General features: G+C 39.5%; 1 pseudogene across 1 annotated transcript; it reads right to left on the bottom strand.

Moving 5' to 3' along the window:
- Positions 1 to 1,546: 1,546 nt before the first annotated feature.
- LOC147379350 (gamma-secretase subunit APH-1B-like) lies at positions 1,547 to 14,887 on the bottom strand (annotated as a pseudogene). Its single transcript, XR_015169547.1, has 4 exons — positions 13,814 to 14,887; positions 7,569 to 7,595; positions 6,650 to 6,794; positions 1,547 to 1,674 (listed from the first exon to the last, which is right to left on the bottom strand). The product of XR_015169547.1 is annotated as a gamma-secretase subunit APH-1B-like (transcript).
- Between the last annotated feature and the right edge of the window lie 447 nt (positions 14,888 to 15,334).

Below are 15,334 nucleotides of genomic sequence, written 5' to 3'. Positions count from 1 at the left end.
GTTTTCTTTGGCAGGTTCTTGAAGCAGCTTTTTAGTCTGTCTTGTTCTCTCTCTCCCCAGCTGACCCCAGAAATGCTTAATTTGACTATGTGAAAGTCATGCTAATTTTAGTCATTTATGCAATCATTTGCCATTTATGCCAAATTGCTGTGTAATACTACAGTGATACGCATATCATTAAATATGTGTCACTAGCCTTGTGGTGGCTTTTATTTGATTATAACACTAAATCATGCCCAGGATTTCTAGACTTCATGGGCTGTTGCTTTCACAATATTGTCATCATTTCATATCTTAAAAATTTGAATGTTGCCACTGAGGGAAACTTTGAGGGAACATATTTCTTCTCCTTCCAGACTCAATGTAATGTCAAAATTGACAGCATGTGCATCATTGCCATTTTGGGGGTTTCTAAATCTACCATTTGCCCGCACCATGTTAACTGACTCCACAAATTCATCCTTTTGAAATATTTCAGAAATAATCTTTTAAATTACACTTTAAAAAAACAAGGCTCACTTACTTTTCCTATTGGATCAGGTTTTTCTAAGTTCGCCATAAGTCTTTACCCAAATATGCATAATATTAATACATACAAAATAATAATTTTTCTCCTCAGGATATAAATAATTACTTTTATCATAGGAATTATACCTTAAAAGATTTATGCTGCTGCTGCTGCTACTGCTAACTCGCTTCAGTCGTGTCCGACTCTGTGCGACCCCATAGACGGCAGCCCACCAGGTTCCCCTGTCCCTGGGATTCTCCAGGCAAGAACACTGGAGTGGGTTGCCATTTCCTCCTCCAATGCATGAAAGTGAAAAGTGAAAGTGAAGTCGCTCAGTCATGTCCGACTCTTAGCGACCCCATGGACTGCAGCCCACCAGGCTCCTCCATCCATGGGATTTTCCAGGCTAGAGTACTGGAGTGGGTTGCTGTTGCCTTCTCCATAAAAGATTTATACTAAATATTAACAGTGCTTATCTTTAAATCTCATATTATGGTTATCTTTTACCTTCTTTAAGTTAATATTTTTGGGTACTATAATTTTTAACAACAAGCATGTTGTCAAATTTATCTTCAGAAAGTAAACATTCATTTAAAACTGGAATGTTTCTTGGGTATATGTTAAGCTGTAATTTTCTAATTGATTTGTTTTAGTATTAATTATGTACTTGAAGATTATCTTTAGCAAACATGTGATATTTTAACCCTTAGGTCATTTTACTTTGGGGGTACAACCATATGCTTAATATCTTGTAACTTATGTATTAAAAACCAACCAAATTCTCGTCCTCTATGTCCAATAAATTGTAATTCAATTCAGCCAATTCCATCTCTACCCCACGCCCAGACGTATCGTGGGCCCAGATTTACTCCACCACTGGATTCTTCATCTTTTTTATACTTGATTTTACTTATTCTTTTAGATTTATTCTAACATACTTCACATTATTTGGGGAAGTGGAAATGTATGGGAAACAGCAAGATTTTGCCTCAATATACCAGTTCTTGCAAGAAAAAGGCCACTGTTGTTCCGAATGCTTTATGGCGAATTAGGAGCCAGTAGCTGCTGCTCTTCATTTTTTCCACATGGTGTCCTGTTCATACTCTGCAGCACTGTGGAAACAACTGTCAAAGGCAGGGCACCCCAGCTGCCAGGGGGCAGTTCATCTGCCATAAGAAGAATGACAAGATTCTGACTTACAGTTCAGTTCCAGATTTTTCTTAAAGGCAGGAGAGGGGAGAATGGGGGGAAACAAAGAAGAGTGAAGCTAAAAACAGGCTACGGTGTATACTTCTGTTTTGAACAAAGTTATCTACCAAACACAGTTTCACAAATAAAAATCCTTTCTTTTTAAGCTATATTACTGAGCTGGGTTTTGCACCTGTCTCTCTTAATTGCTGAAAAAGACACAAATGGAGATGACATGACTGATGGCTTTTATCCATTGCATCTCCTGAGTTGGGACAAAAGAGCCACCTCCTGTCAAAGTCCTTTGCCAAGTTTTAGACAGATTATTTAAAAAGGTCTGACTTGAATACTGTTTTGACTTTGACTGCAATGATCACATTGGCCACTAGACAGAGCTGTTTGTCTTAATTTTGAACACTACAGAGTAGCATTTTCAAGAGAAGTAGAAGCAATGAAAAGAGAAAACTATAAATAATAATTAATATGTTTTATGAGGCAGGTACTCAAGCACACACTTAGTGCCCTTTTCTCTGCTGGTAGTACATAATTTCCAGATTGTTCTGTCATTATCATTCAGGAGGCCGCAACTCAGTTTTCAAACTTCCACTCATCACCAGGAAGATTTCAATAGCTAATAAAGAATAATCAGCATGTATTATGCAATTTGTTTCTTCTTTTATAGTACAGTGGCTAAAGTCACAGTGACATCCTAAATCCTGAACTTTTTCTGGAAACTTCTTGGGAATTTATTCTCTGCTCTTTCCTATGAAAACTGTTTATTATTTTATAAGCATACATTTTAGAATTATAATGGTTCATATTATTGTATATATTATCAATTTTACTCACATAAAATATATTGAAGAATTGAAAATCCTGCCATTCACAAAGCACTGAGCCCAATTCACAAAGCACTGAATTCTGGGGTTTGGTTAGAATTACAGCGTCAAGGGGTTCTGCTGAGGAAGGCCCTAAACAGAGAACCCAGAAGCAGGCCCTTAACCTGTATGGGTGTGTGTGTGTTAGTTGCTCAGTCTTGTCTGACTCTTTGCCACCCCATGGACTGTAGTCCGCCAGGCTTCTCTGTCCATGGAATTCTCCAGGCAAGAATACTGAAGTGGATTGCCATTCACTACTCCACTTAATCTGTATACATGTCAGTACTTTTTACTTTGTGAAGTATACAACCCCATGTGACCCCAAACAAAAATTCTCAAATGTGATCTCTGTCACAAGTTACATTTGTTAGAAATGCAGATTACCTAGCCCCATCTCAGCCCTACTGAATCAAACATTCTAGGGAAGAGACCCTGTAGTCTGTGTTTTAATAAGACTTTCAGGTGATTCTGATGTAAGTTAATATTTGAGATCTGTTGATATAGAGAAATACCTTTCAAATGAAAGAGAGAAATCCAATTATTAAAAAATAAGTTTGGTGAAAAAGAAATAACATATGAAGCAGCAAAAAACACCCAAGAAGCTGTAATAAATGATCTCAAGATATAAGAGGATGTTCTGAAAGATAGATTCTAGAAATTAAATACATGATAAATATTTAATACAAATAATTAAATTTATTAAAATAGATTATATACAAAATAAAATAAAGTTTAATTAAAATAAAAATTCAAAGAAGGCTTTGAAGATAAAGTTGCAAAAAGTATCTATAAAGCTTTAAAAAACATGAGATGAAAAATTGGAAAGAGTAGATAAAAAATTTAAAGGATAATAAAAGACCCTTAGAATCTACTTTATAGGAGTTCTGCAGACACATATGGAAAATTTCTCAGAGTTGAAATGTGTGAGTTCCTCAATTGAAAAAGCCCACACGGTGTGTAGCCCATAAGAAAAATCCACAATAAGGCACATTAATATGAAAGTTTATAACACCTGGTGAAAAAGAAGATCCTAAGAGTTTGAGAGAAAAGTCAAAAGTCACATAGAAAGAAAAAGAAAATCAGAATAGCATCTGAATTTGCACAAGCAACACTGGAGTTAGAAAACTAAATAGAGCAAAATCTTAAAAAGTTGAAATGAAAATAAATTTTAGTCAAAATACTGTACCCATCTAGTTAAGAATGTGCAAATTTTCAGGCATGTGACAGCTGACAAAATTAATCTCACCCTGTTTTCTTTCTTGTGATGCAGCTGAACTAAACGCTCCAACAAAGTAAGCAAATAAATCAAGAAATAGGAAAATATGGGATTAGGAAATAGTGGATCCAACAGGAAAATGACTAAGGATATTCTAGGATAATAACTATGCAGCCAGCCTGGAAAAGGACCTGTCAGACTAGAACAGAAAGTTGGAGTGGGGTTTCTAAGGAAAAAAAAATTGTATTATTTGATCATCTGGAAAATATCAAGAAGCATTGGAAAGATCTATCACATTAGTGATAGATCATATTGAAAACTAAGCAGATTAAAAATGAAGCTATTACTAACTTTAGGAGAAAACAGGAAGTTAATATAAGAGAGAAAATATAATGCACATGGTATTGTGGTTAGCTCAGGAATGAACAGTATTTGTTCCATCATACACATGTAAATGCTCACTTCCATTTTAACCATAAATTACCAAAAAAAGAGAAGAAAAAAGAAACTGACAGACTATATGATGAAAAACATTAGAATTAAATGAAATTAAATAAAAAAAGGTTTAAAAAATAATTTGCATTAATTTTATACCATTCGGTGGTTCCATATTCAGATATTGAACTCAACCAACTTCAGTTGGGAGTCAGTAAAGAACCTAGTTGAAATGGGCAAAAGGTCTCAAATAGGCCCAGGATTACAGTGACTCTTAGAGGGTGGTCCCTGCACCAGAAGCACTTACACCATCTGGAAACTTGCTAGAGATGCAAATATGGGGGCCCATTCAACATCTACTGAATCAGAACTTCCAGGCTTGGGTGCCCAGGAATAAAAAGTCTTGTAGGGGATTCTGATACATGCTAAAGTTTGAAAAATACAGACTTGTGAAAACTCGTTCTCATCTGGGGCTGCAAAACACTGTTTAGAGTTGATCAGGGTTTCTAAATTGTTAAGGAAACAAAAGAAAACAAATTTAGGTACCAAGAACTTGATTACACTTTACTAGCGTTTTCTCTGCAAGTTAGCTCATCTTATTCTCCATTAGTCTACTTCTTATTTGATATCTGATTTATAATTTGGGGAGTAAATGTTAACCTTTGCTAGGTGAAAAATTGAGTACATTGCCTCGAGATTATCTAATGATTATTTGTCAATCCTTTGTCTAGATATACAAGATATACAAGACCTCAAACAGAATCCCTAATGTAATTATTCTGAGTATCCACACCACTGTATGACTTACGCCACTTTGAACAGTCCAGGGTTTCTGACCTCTTCTTGATGTATATTGATTGACCATCTTATTGGCTGACTTGCAGGGAACCAGGCACATGCCTCATCAGTGAGAGCAGCTTTGGAATTCTGTAGGTTGTTCTCTTACAGAAGAGTTTGGCTCCGTTTATCTAAGAAAGTTGAAATTTTGCTAACAGTTTTGACTTATATAATAATATCATGCTGTTAATATAGTTGTGGTACTGAGCAAATGATCCCAAACTGAATTCATAAGCTTTTCTGTGCAAACCTTCCCCATCTCTCATACTTCCAGACTAGTAATTAGAACCACCATCTGACTGGTTGGTCAGGCTACAGACATGGGGACTGCCCACTAATTCATTCAATAAAAATTGAGTGCTTACTACATCCTGGGTATTCTAGGAACTGGGGATACAATAATGAACAAAACAAGACAAAAACTCCTTCCTTCACGGAGCTTACATTCTAAGTGATAACCAAAATATTATTTCTAGTAACAAAACAATAAGTAAATTACTCTATACCATAAATCAAAAAGTGATGGGTAATAAGAAAACTTGGGATACTGTCACAGAGGTTGGAATGTTTAGTAGGATGACGATGAGAAACCTCATTGAAAAGGTGATATTTAAAAAAAGACTTGAAGGCAGGCGTATGAGCCATACTGGTATCTGGGCAGAGCGAAAACAAAAATTTTAAGGTAAGTTCATGCCTGGAATGTTTGAGAAGTGAATTGAAGTGAAGTTGCTCAGTCGTGTCCGACTCTTTGCGACCCCATGGACTATAGCTTACAAGGCTCCTCTGTCCATGGAATTTTCCAGGTAAGAGTACTGGAGTGGGTTGCCATTTCCTCCTCCAGGGGAGAATGTTTGAGAAGATCAGGATATTGGAGTGGGTGAGGTAGAGTGAGCTGGCAGGAAGGCAGGAGGGGTGAATCCATTGAGGCAACAGGGCTAGGGTAGGGATGTGGTGTATAGACTTTTTCATCCTTGTGGCCCACTGTGAAGATTTTAGCTTTCATTCTGCATGAGATGGAAGCCACTGCAGGGTTCTGAGCTGAGGAGTGACATGACCTGACTCATCTGTTGAAAGAGATGAATTCCTATCTCTTTCACTGCCCCAGCCAACTGCCATTGACAATCAAGTCTATTTCCTCTCTATTTCTCAAATCTGTCCTATCTTTTTTTCCCCCCATCATCACTGTCAGCACACTAGTCCAGGAAGCCTTAATTTCTTACTTGAATCATCTCAATAGCTTCTTAGATTTCTTGCCTCTGTTTTCTTCCCTCAAATTCATTCTCCACAATGTATCCAGAGTAACCTCTCTGAAAATTTCATTGATTTACGCCTGTTGTTAAAGCTGTCAATAGCCTTGTTTCTCCTGTAAATAAATTCTAAACTCAACATGACTTTCCATGGTCTGTTTCCCAATCTCTAGCTTCATGTATCCTCTTATCTCCTTCATAGGATACACATATAAACTTCGTTTATAAACTGCCCATATAAACTTCGTTCCTTGACAACATGATGTTCTCCTGTTTCTGAAACTTCACAGATTGTTATTACACAGAGACTTCCCTGATTTTAAAATTTGGATTGGTTTACCTTGGGTTTTTGCTCTTACATCACCCTCTACTTTCCTTCCACTGAATTTGCCATTCCATATTCCCATTGTTTCATTATCTCTTTCCCCATTCTGCCCTGTGGCTTGGTGAGGACTGTCTGTCTTGCTCATTTTATCTCTGGTGCACTGTTTGTGACATATAGAAAATCAGAGGTGAATGGAGAATGGATGCCAAAACTTCCTGATGGATGAGAACATTTTAAGGCCATTAATAAACTCCTTTTTGTTATAGCCAAGAGAGACTCAAATATTTGTTGTATGCATGAAAGAAGGAATAAATGAATGAAAGACCTTTCTCGATCCTTTGTGTTCTTCTTATTTCCCCCATTGTCCAAATGCGCCTCAGTAATATGTTGTGTGGGCTCCCACTGGTCATATACATATATGGAGCAGGTAATGGCTCACACAGTGTAACCTGGTGGTTTTGCAAGCAGTCCTCACCAGGAATCCTTCCCGACCTCAGCCCTGGAGGCACTGATATGAGCAGCACTGATTCTGGCCACCTTTGGACACGTGATCAACTTCAGAAGACTCAAACAGCAATGACCTAAGTGGTGGGCAGCAGAAACAGTGACTTTAGGGGACGCTGATAGTTTCCACACACAAAGAAGAAGCTTGATAATGGGTTCCCACTATAGTGCCATTTCCTTTTTTTTTTTAAGTTTGAATTCAGCAGAAGCCTCAGCATTGAGTGGATACTGAGATTTGTTCATGAGTACATCTAGAAGACCCTTAGATCTTCTAGCAATAGGTGGGCAGTTTTGGAGAACTTGAGATTCCTCAGTTATTACTAGATGGGCATGCATGATTTCTGTCTTTGCCATTAACTTGTTGGAACTCAAAAGTTTTATTCTCTGCCTGCTGTGACCTAGAGAAACATAGGTTACCATCTCATAGTACCGTTGGACTCCCCAGCAAATCATCAACCTAAAAAAAGGAAAGCTAAATGTATTAAAACTTGCTGTAGCAAGGGAGACCACCACCTTACCAATCCCAGCAGTGTCTCAGAATATGGAAGTCAGAAGTTGTCTAATTTTAGGGCTTTGGGGTCTGAGCTCAAAGTAGTTTTGAGGTAGGTCTTTCAAGACGAAGACCTGATCTGGACTGGGCAACGTTTGTAATGTACTAGTTTGGAATTAGTAGACCCTATGACACAAGGGTCTTGAAATAAGCCTTCACGAGGAAACTTTGTATGATAAGCAAGTATTTGCCAAGGTGAGAAGACTCTTGTTTCCATTAATTATCTGTGGGAAATTTCCTGAAGCAAACAGTGCATTTTTTTTAAATTGGTTTATAGCTTTATCTTTCCCAGGCAAAGTTTCCTGGAAAAAACAACTAATTCATGTTGACAGAGCTGATTTATATTCTTCTTTTTTTTTTTTTTTTGGTGACAAACAGTCTTTTCATTGTTTGCTGGAAAATACTATTGAATGTACTGATTAGTGCTATATATGACTTAAGAGTATAACGCAAATGAAATGATAAATATTGTACATAAAGACAGTGCCCACTCCTCTGAACACTACATTTAATGGAATGAAGTCTCTTACTAAATGAGAATTTAAAAGCTACAATCATAAAATAAAGCGTTCTCAGCAAAGACCTTTAAAATTCTTTAGTTGTGACATCTAGTTTGTCTCTCTTGTTAGGAATGGTGGGGCCCAGAGAAAACTTAGCCAACAAAAAGCCAGCACTCTCAGGACCTCTTCCCAGGAAGCATGCTGCTGGTGCCCGAGACAGCCTGGCGCCCTGGCTTCCCTGGAGCCCTCAGGCCCACTCTGACCATTAGTCCCTGTTCTGGGGCTAGTTTGAGGCGACCAGGAAGAAGATCATGTAGGAGGAAGCTTCTGTGAAGACCCCTTGTACTGCACCAACTCAATAGATAAGAACACCTAGCATTTTTGATGTGTATCTGTCACTCTCAGCAAACACTGAAAAGTGGTTGACAACAAAAACACAATATTGGGAACAAAAGCCATTTTCTTTTCTATACAGTATAGAGACACCATTTATTCCTTTCAGCTATGTGTTCACAAAGATGCTCTAAAAGAGGCTGCTCCTATTATACTGCCAGGCAGGCAGGCCAGGATCGAAGGTAACAAAACTCCAGCTTCAACTCCTAGTTCAAATGAGTTAAAAAAATACAAATTTATTAGAGAGTCAAAATCAGTCTCTATGATGTACACGGCAACATAGTCAAGTGCTGCAACAATATTCATTTTCCAAGGTCAACTTGGAACATAGCCACATTTTCCTCCAAACTGAGAAAGCTCTGTGTGGAGAAGAACACAAGATTAACACTGTCACCTCCTCTCCAAACAGTGTCAGGGATCAGAAAACTCATCACAAATAACAAATGCAAAAAAATAAAAATAAACAAAGCACATCTTAATATATATACAGCAACAAAGGAAGACTACTCTCCTTCTGGGTTTCCTTGGCTCTCACTCAATCAAGGATTAGCCAACAATTTCCTAACCTAAGACATTAGTCTCAACATCAAAGAAAATTTTCTTGTCCAAGATGTTTTTCTAAATGATATTTCACAGTGGTCCAGATTGCTTACTTAAGATTAAACTACTAATGCACAGAGGACATCCTCTGAGCTCAAGTATGAGTAATACTAATATTCTCAGATTTTTCTAGACTTCAGTTCAGCTCAGTTCAGTTGCTCAGTCTTATTTGACTCTTTGTGATCCCATGAATCGCAGCACGCCAGGCCTCCCTGTCCATCACCAACTCCTGGAGTTCACTCAGACTCACGTCCATCGAGTCAGTGATGCCATCCAGCCATCTCATCCTCTGTCGTCCCCTTCTTCTCCTGCCCCCAATCCCTCCCAGCATCAGAGTCTTTTCCAATGAATCAACTCTTTGCATGAGGTGGCCAAAGTACTGGAGTTTCAGCTTTAGCATCATTCCTTCCAAAGAAATCCCAGGGCTGATCTCCTTCAGAAAGGACTGGTTGGATCTCCTTGCAGTCTAGACTTCACAGATCCACAAGTGTTTTATCGGACTATCCATTTAAGGAATCGTAAGTCAACAGTAATAAACCAACTCTACATTTTTCTTACCCTGTTTATCAAAGAACACCGTGCTCCAATAGGAATGAAGCCTAGTTCAATGGGTATCTTATTCCCTTCAACTCTGCATAATAAATGTCACTGTTTAGTCTCTGTCTTTGACTCTTGTATGACCCACCTAAAGAAAATCTTGTATAAAAGTGGAAAACAGCAAACCCCAGCAGGAGCAGTGGTATTAGTGCTCAAGTAGACTTTATGGGAATAACTGTAATTGCTTATGGGACTGTTTACAGCCTTGCTAGAAACCTTAGTCCTCTTGAAACCCTAGATGAAAAAATTTGAATTATGTAAACATAAGAGGGGATTTCATGGATAAAGGTCTAGTTTATGTGTAAGGTTCTGGTCCCTGGACAGATGTGCAGCTAGCCCAAATTAACTGGCCATGTTTCCATTTTAAACATGTCCATTATTCTTCCCCCACCATAATATTACCAAATTCTTCCATCCTTCATGTCACTGGTGAGCCCTCTCATTGCTGCTTCTATTTCTTTTGGCTGTTCTACTGCACATACAAGCTTCATCATGTTCCCACTTGAATATGTAGGGAATTTCCATTTCTCACAGAACATCAGCTCCCTAGAAACCATCAACTTGGAACCATTTCTAATTAGTAAAGGCACAATTCTCCTTTATAAAGGAAACCAAAAGTGATGTTTGGAAGTTGAACAAACATTTTGTGTGCTAAGTCACTTCAGTTGTGTCCAAGTATTTATGACCCTGTGGACTGTAGCCCTCAGGCTCCTCTGTCCATGGGATTCTCCAGGGAAGGATACTGGAGAGGGTTGCCCTGCCCGCCCCAGGGATGGAGTGTGCTTCTCTTACATCTCCAGCATTGGCAGGCGGGTTCTTTATCACTAATGCCAACTTGGAAGCCCAAACAAGCATCTTTGGTATTCCTAAAAAGTGAATGCTGTACGTGCTACCAAAACCTAAGGGCGTTTACCCTGTCTAAAGAGTATATGGATTATGTACAAGCATGAATATGGTATTTTAGGACATATTTCCAATTTTCCACTATACAATTTGGATGGAAGTGTTAGTCAGTAACACAGGACAAGCTAAAAGTGTGAACACCACCCTCCTGGCTTGTTTTCCGCCCAAACTTCCACTAGCTTCCAGTGAATCCTGTCCCAGGGTAATCACTCAGCAAACCTGCAGAGCTGCTCAGAGATAGAACAGTGGGCTTCACCTCCATGAATCCAGCAGCCAGCATTCAGCAGGTAAATGCTGTGTGGGGATGCACCCAGAAAAGACTTAACAGCAGTTCAGTTCAGTCGCTCAGTTGTGTCTGACTCTTTGCGACCCCATGGACTGCAGCACACCAGGCCTCCTTGTCCATCACCAACTCCTAGAGTTTACCCAAATTCATGTCCATTTAGTCAGTGGTGCTGTCCAACCATCTCATCCTCTGTCATCCCCTCTTCCTCCAGCCTTCAATCTTTCCCAGCATCAGGGTCTTTTCCAATGAGTCAGTTCTTTGCATCAGGTGGCCAAAGTATTGGAGTTTCAGATTCAACATCAGTCCTTCTAATGAATATTCAGGACTGATTTCCTTTAGGATGGACTGGTTGGATCTCCTTGCAGTCCAACACCACAGTTCAAAAGCATCAGTTCTTTGGCACTCAGTTTTCCTTATAGTCCAACTCTCACATTCACACATGACTACTGGAAAAACCATAACCTTGACCAGATGGACCTTTTTGGCAAAGTAATGTCTCTGCTTTTTAATATGCTGTCTAGGTTGGTCATAACTTTTCTTCTAAGGAGTAAGCGTCTTTTAATTTCATGGCGGCAGTCACCATCTGCAATGATTTTGGACACCCCAAAATAAAGTCAGCCACATTTCCACTCTTTCCCCATCTATTTGCCATGAAGTGATGGTACCAGATGCCATGATGTTCGTTTTCTGAATGTTGAGCTTTAAGCCAACTTTTTCACTTTCCTCTTTCACTTTCATCAAGAGGCTCTTCAGTTCTTCTTTGCTTTGTGCCATAAGGGTGGTATCATCTGCATATCTGAGGTTATTGATATTTCTCCCAGCAATCTTGATTCCAGCTTGTGCTTCATCCAGCCAAGGGTTTCTCATGATTTACTCTGCATATAAGTTAAATAAACAGGGTAACAATATACAGCCTTGACGTACTTCTTTCCTGATTTGGAACCAGTTTGTTGTTCCATATCCAGTTCTAACCGTTGCTTCCTGACCTGCATACATATTTCTTAGGAAGCAGGTCAGGTGGTCTGATATTCCCATCTCTTGAAAAATTTTCCAGTTTGTGGTGATCCACGCAGTCAAAGGCTTTGGCATAGTCAGTAAAGCAGAGATAGATGTTTTTCTGGAACTCTCTTGCCTTTTTGATAATCCAACAGATGTTGGCAATTTGATCTCTGGTTCCTCTGCCTTTTCTAAATCTAGCTTGAACATCTAGAAGTTCACTGTCCATGTACTGCTGAAGCCTGGCTTGGAGAATTTTGAGCATTACTTTGCTAGCGTGTCAGATGAGTGCAATTGTGCGGTAGTTTGAACATTCTTTGGCATTGCCTTTCTTTGGGATTGGAATGAAAATTGACCTTTTCCCATCCTGTGGCCACTGCTGTGTTTTCCAAATTTGCTGGCATATTGAGTGCAGCACTTTCATAGCATCATCTTTTAGGACTTGAAATAGCTCAACTGGAACTCCATCACCTCCACTAGCTTTGTTCGTAGTGATGCTTCCCAAGGCCCACTTGACTTCACATTTCAGGATGTCTGGCTCTAGGTCAGTGATCACATCATCATGATTATCTAGATCATGAAGATCTTTTTTATATAGTTCTTCTGTGTATTCTTGCCACCTCTTCTTAGTACCTTCTGCTTCTGTTAGGTCCCTACCATTTCTGTCCTTTATTGAGCCCATCTTAGCAAGAAATGTTCCCTTGGTATCTCTAATTTTCTTGAAGAGATCTCTAGTCTTTCCCATTCTATTATTTTCCTCTATTTCTTTGCACTGATCACTAAAGAAGGCTTTCTTATCTCTCCTTGCTATTCTTTGGTACTCTGCATTCAAATGGGTATATCTTTCCTTTTCTCCTTTAGCTTCTTTTCTTTTCACAGTTATTTGTAATGCCTCCTCAAACAACCATTTTGCTTTTTTGCATTTCTTTTTCTTGGGGAAGGTCTTGATCTCCATCTCCTGTACAATGTCATGAACTTCTGTCTATAGCTCATCAGGCACTCTATCAGATCTAATCCCCTGAATCTGTTTCTCACTTCCACTGTATAATCTTAAGGGATTTTATTTAGGTCATACCTGAATGGTCTAGTGGTTTTTCCTACTTTCTTCATATGCACATAAATTCCTGGTTTTATAATATCTTCCCAGGAAGTCAGGAATAATTGGGTTTTTAGTTAAAGAAAATGAATCTATGCTCAAAATAATGTAATGCCTCAAAAAAGCAAAATCTATAAGGGGAAAACTACAGAAAAATACAGTTTAACAATCAATAGCTTACTTTGGTTAAATTGGCATAGTAAGTCAGTGCAATTTTGTAGTTAGAAGCACATCCTTTCACATTCTTAGAAATTAGAGTATTGTGATGTGAAACTGTTCACAGAGGGGATAGCCCTTTAGCCTTTTGTGACTTCAGAACTCAGAAAGATGAAGGTTAACCAGGATTTGATACTCAAGATAGTTACTTGCTCAACGCAGACTGGAGACAAACTCAGTCAGGAGACAGCTAAACATCTCATTTTTATTTACTTACAGAATTCTCAGAAAGTTCCTACTTGGACATCAGTGGTTTTCCACCTGGATGCACATCAGCATTATCTGAGAAGCTTAAAAAAATTATCAAACACCAGATCAATTAAACCTGGAGGTAGAGCCCAGAAATCAGTACTCTGCATTTTACTAGGTGATTTTGACTTGCAGCCAGACTACATTCCACTGATGTATCCTTTTCAGAAAGTTGTAGCATGAAGGCTATATCATATCTAGACAGTTTTTTTGTTTTTTCCAAATTTCACCAGTAAAAGATATTTATAGAAAAAGACACAGTTGTGCTTCTTCTAAAGATGCAACTTACCATTTCAAAAGTGCTGGTCCTTGGAGGTTGTCTGGAGCACTGGTTGAAGAGGAGCAAGTCCTAGTCTTGGCAGAGCAGGCAACGTTTCAGGCTTTGGCAGAAATGGAGAATGGCCAGATGCCTGTGAGTACCAGCATGATGCGCCCTGACACCAGATTTAATCCACAGTGAGTATTCATGAAGCTTGGAGCTGACACCAGCAGATGGGTGAGAATGACAAGAAGGGTGTACCACTTTTTCTTCTCACAGGCACTTCCAAAAACACGATGCTCTAGAACATGTGCAGCAATGTGTTCACCAGTGTCATGAAAGCTGAATTTCCGAAGCACTGGAGAGGGTCTCAAAGAATGCCTACTGTGCCTGGCCCCAGAGAATCAGACAGAGTATTTACAGAGGAAAATGCTCCACTCATGATTTCAAAGCCCACGCCAGAGATATAAGCCAGCAGTCCGTAGAGGGTGCTCTCACCTGGGTTTATCCTCTTCAAGCCCTCACTGGCTTAAAAAAAAAAAAGGTTTATAACATGCAAACCGGCACATTTCTTGCATAAGGACAGACTAACACTCCAAAAATCAGGAGACATTTCCGCACTGGTCCATCTTTGATGTCAGCAATGACTGCTGTCATAAACCAAACAAGGGAGGAAAGCAGCAGAGACACCAACCAGAAGAACTCTGCGATGAGGAGAAAGTTGATGCGCAGTGGTGGTGGCCATGGTGAAGACGTAGAACTCGAGCACAGGTGCAAAGGCAAGTGCAGCCCAGAACAAGGCCGCCGTCATGGCAACCGTAGAAGCCTGCGGGCGGGGGTGGAGGTGTGTGTGGGGGGGTGATGGGTGGCTCAGCTGATCCGTATTCTTAATTAAGCCATATTAACACAGATGGTCTCAGCACTCATACCTTTTAATTGCTCTCACTCTTAAATACTTTGGGACGTTTATGTGTCCCAGTAGTTTCCAAGGACAGGTTCCAGAAAGGAGAGAGGATGCAGTTTTATAAAGCCTGACGATTGAAAGACGGAAGTATGGGCAGCGTTGAGAAAATGAGGGTAACAAAAATAAACTTACCTTTGTACAGTTTTGCTTGAGGTAAAGTTCTTGCTTCAGCCAACAGAATACTTAGTGAAACACAGGTTTGATCTTCCCTCCCAGAGAATCACTTGTAAAAATCAAGCACCGCTTTTTCTTTTTGATGTTTTAAATTGAGGTATAGTAGATGTACAATATTAGGTAAGTTATAAGTATACACCTGGAGAAGGCAATGGCAGCCCACTCCAGTACTCTTGCCTGGAAAATCCCATGGATGGAAGAGCCTGGTAGCCTTCAGTCCATGGGGTCACTGAGAGTTGGACAGGACTCAGCGACTTCCCTTTCACTTTTCACTTTGCTACATTGGAGAAGGAAATGGCAACCCACCCCAGTGTTCTTGCCTGGAGAATCCCAGAGACGGCAGAGCCTGGTGGGCTGCCGTCTATGGGGTCGCACAGAGTCGGACATGACTGAAGCGACTTAGCAGCAGCAGC

This window comes from Bos grunniens, chromosome 1, assembly GCF_055505025.1.
Source record: "Bos grunniens cultivar Pamir isolate PY7600 chromosome 1, Bosgru_T2T1.0, whole genome shotgun sequence".
Taxonomy (NCBI): Eukaryota; Metazoa; Chordata; class Mammalia; order Artiodactyla; family Bovidae; genus Bos; species Bos grunniens.
Note: the sequence above shows the minus strand (reverse complement) of the source record. Positions and strands in the feature narration are given on the sequence as shown.